The 3,981-nt window shown below is 48.8% G+C and overlaps 1 long non-coding RNA gene across 1 annotated transcript; it reads right to left on the reverse strand.

Moving 5' to 3' along the window:
• Window positions 1-279: 279 nt before the first annotated feature.
• On the reverse strand, window positions 280-2,712 carry LOC118354006 (uncharacterized). The gene is made up of 3 exons (XR_004813838.2): window positions 2,480-2,712; window positions 1,856-1,943; window positions 280-1,354 (listed from the first exon to the last, which is right to left on the reverse strand). It is a non-coding gene; the product is annotated as an uncharacterized LOC118354006 (long non-coding RNA).
• Window positions 2,713-3,981: the final 1,269 nt, after the last annotated feature.

Below are 3,981 nucleotides of genomic sequence, written 5' to 3' on the forward strand. Positions count from 1 at the left end.
CCGCATCGGGTTCCCTGCAGGGAGCCTGCTTCTTCCTCTGCCTATGTCTCTGCCTCTCTCTCTGTGTCTCTCATGAATAAATAAAATATTTAAATATAAATAAATAAAGTTAAATTTAAAAAGTTAGGACTGCTAAATTTAGCTTTTATTGTTGTTTGTACCAAAGTATTTTCCCAAGAAATTAATTTCCAAGATGATCATAGATAGCAATCAAAAATAGTATTTAAAAAAAAATAAAAATAAAAAAATAAAAATAAATTTTAAAAAAGTAGTATTTTATTTCAGGAACAAAACAGGGAACCCTGGGTGGCGCAGCGGTTTAGTGCCTGCCTTTGGCCCAGGGCGCGATCCTGGAGACCCGGGATCGAATCCCACGTCGTGCTCCCGGTGCATGGAGCCTGCTTCTCCCTCTGCCTATGTCTCTGCCTCTCTCTCTCTCTCTCTGTGACTATCATAAATAAATAAAATTTTTTTAAAAAAGGAACAAAACAAACAACAAAAAGAGGCCTTCTTGTGATTTTGTGAAAGTGCCACCTCTGCCAACTTATAAAGCCTGTCCTGTTTCCTGGTCTGGTCCACACTAATCAACTATCCTTTCTGTAAGGTCAAAGACTGTGTCTAATGTACTGTTGATCCCCAGGGCTTAACATGGGAATTGGTACACAGTAGATTCCAACCAATTTTTTTTTCCAACCAATTTTTAAATGGATAAATGATAGTAGCACAAACACTGCTCTCTATTTCCTCCTCTACTAGGAAGGAGAAGGGGGTTATGAGGTCAGAAATAATTAATAGGCAAGATAAGTCATGTGGAATCATTTAATCCTAATTCTGAAACTGAATAGCTCTTGTCCATTCTGCAGAAGAAAGGAGACAGGACCAGTTGGCCAAGGCCCAAGAACCTTCCCTGGAACCAGAGTCAATAGAGTCCCTGTGTTGAAGCCCAGATCATCTGGTCAAATTCTTTAACATATAGGAGAACCAAAACCCATAGAGAATAAAATGACTTCTCACATATGCATATACCTTGTTCCTCATAAAGTGCTGAAGCTTTGTAGTCAGATCCTGCCCTTGGAAGAGTTCCGGAGATGGGAAGGGATGGTGGGATGAAGTGCAGCCCGAGGCTCAGCAGCCACATTTCTTACCAGATAGTAGTTGGGACCCATGGGGGTTCCATCTTCACTCCCTAACAAGAGGATAGACTACTTCTCTCTCCCTAAGTTTTTCTCCACCCCATCCTTACCTCAGACAACAAAACTAGAAGCCAAGGGTTAGAGTTGGGGGATATATCTGGGCAGGCTTTTTATTATAGCATCACACCTATTACCATCAGAAGAATGGGTGATTCAGGCTCCTGCAGAAAAGAAAGCAATGATTACAAACAGGATTCGATGGCTTTGGGAGCCTTGGAAACTTTTTAGGCTTAGATATTCCACTTTGGGGAGTTCTTTAGTAATCCATTCACGCATTCTTTCGACAAAGCTTTCCTGGAACCCCATGTCCCAACTGTCTGACATTCCCTCCCTTAAATTGGGGGTGAGGCAGATGGAGTATAGGGATGAAATGCACTCTCTAGTTCAATGGGGACCCCACTCAGCCTCTCTCATTTATTACCTGCCTGGCCCAAACCCTGTACTCTAAGTTATTTCTGGATAGTCTCAGGTTCTCATGAGGTGTAAAGCTCTGTGACTACCAACAACCCCACAGTGACAGCTCTGCCATGTACTGCTGAGTAAGCTGAGATTTGGAGAGGGTAACTGACTTCTCCCAAGTCACACAGAGTTGAGCAGAGACAGGTTCCAAGACCAGCACCAGCCAGAACCCAGTATGCACCCCCAGACGCTAGTGCACCTACCCAGAATTTCACACCAATACCTGTGTACCAACTTGCCAAACACCTGCTTCTGGAGGCTTTGGACTCTGAAACCACATAGAAAGAAAGACTGAAAAAAAAAAAAAAAAAAAAAAGAAAGAAAGAAAGACTGAGCTTGAGAAACCATCCTGACAGGATTCTCATGGTTTCATCAAGATTGAAGGGGCCGACCCTTTGTTGAAGCAGAGCCTCAGAAGAGTGTGATGATGACTCTTCTGTCTCTAATTAGAATGGGCTTACTAAGATAGGCTTTCCTGGGAGGGTCGAAGCTTTGGAGGACTGTTCTGGAACATTAAGAAGAGACTGTTCCAGACCAGCTAGGAGGATATATATAAAAGCAGGCTGGCACAAGGGACAGACTAGAAGATTGAGCTGGTGTGGCAGGAAAGGTAGGAATGAGAGGAGAGGAGTAGAAGTTGAATGAGAACAGGATCTGTGAGGGGAGAGGACCCCTCTAGAGCAGAGAAGTTGAGGACCTAGGTTTGGGGAGGATATGGACCAGGATTGAGGGAGGAGTGTGAGGACAAGAAGGTAGGAGGGGTCTCACAGAAGTCAGTGGGAGGCTCTGCAAGAGGAGCCAAGGAGACTCCTAAATGACCCAGTTACCGCTTGTCGGGTTGGGCTTGAACACCATCCAGCCCGCCCGCTCTCCAGGAGCTCCTGGGCTGGGATCTCCCAAGCTTCATTTCTCCCAGGTGAACTCTCCTGCCTACAGGTCTGCGGGGGGAACAGCAAAAAGGTAGCGAGGTCCCCCTCCCAGCTTCAGCCAGGGAAGCCCTTCGCCTGAGACACCCGGGAGTTGTGTTTCCCCCAAATCCCGCCCCTTAGTTCTAGCCACAGGCCCCTAGTGCCACAAGCCCCGCCCCCAGCCCCGCCCCCGACAAGATAAGCCAATCCCCGGCACCGCCGTCTCCCAGGCCCCTCCTTGGTCCCGCCCCCGGGACGGCGGCATTGGTCCATTGCCCGGGGTCTGGCTCCCCAGTGGCGGTCCCTAGTGGCCAACCCCAGCGACGCCAGCGATGCCCGGAGGCCCCGCCCGCGCGTCACACGAGGTCACCCGGCTGTGCAGGTGGAGCGTGTCGTTGGTCACGAAGTGGAACAGGTTGAACGAAGGTCATCGTCACCGGCCGAGAGGCCTCGTGGGCCCGCAGGCCCCGAGCGGCCGGTTGCTGCCTGGGCAGCTGTGGGGAGAGGCAGCGTCCCCCACCGTTAGGAGAGCCGGCTTGGGCGGGGTGTGGACGCAGAACACGGATTCCCGCCCCCCCCCCCCCCCCCCGTGCTGTTTGAGTGTAGATGCTGCGTCTCACACAGAACTTTACGTGCTTGCTTTCATTCCATCCTCGCATCAATCCTTGGAGGAAGACTATACTTTTGCCCTTTCCCTTCCTTTGTCTCTCCTCCGAGTCCGTTCTTCCCCTCCCCCTACTCCTCCCCTCACCCAACTCTCTCCCTTTTACATCTTTTCTCTCCCTCTGTTTTGGTTTCTTCTTCTCTTCAGTATTATTGTTTTGATGGGTGGTGCCGGTAATTCATGGCAAGGTCAGCCTGCTTCTCCCTCTTGCCTATCTCTCGGTGTCTCTCATGAATAAATAAATAAAATCTTTTTTTTCCCAAAAATATTTATTTGAGAGCCAGAGCCAGAGAGAGAGCACAAGCAGAGGGAACAGCAGAGGGAGGACAGACTCCCCTTTGAGCCAGAAGCCGGACGTGTGCCTTGATCCCAGGACCCTGGGAACATGACAGATTAACCCCCCAGGTGCCCCCCAGGAGACACTTTATAATAAATTCTCCTGTCTTCCCTGACCAGCCTAGATGGTTTCTGATACTCGTCTGGCAAGTTTATTTTTTTTAGAGATACTAATTTGTTTTGTTCTTTGATTTCCTTCTCATTCCAACAGGTAGTCTGGGCCTTGGGGGTTTTGAAGGACCTAAACTGTTTGAAGTCAAGGACACTTTCTGTCTAGTAAATGTCGAATCTGAAGAGACAACGCTGGAGTACCAGCTGCTATAGGCAGTGGAGCGTGCCACTCTTGATCTCAGGGGTGTGAGTTCAAACCCCATGTTGAGGGGATCCCTGGGTGGCGCAGCGGTTCGGCGCTTGCCTTTGG

Source organism: Canis lupus, chromosome 2 (assembly GCF_003254725.2).
Source record: "Canis lupus dingo isolate Sandy chromosome 2, ASM325472v2, whole genome shotgun sequence".
Taxonomy (NCBI): Eukaryota; Metazoa; Chordata; class Mammalia; order Carnivora; family Canidae; genus Canis; species Canis lupus.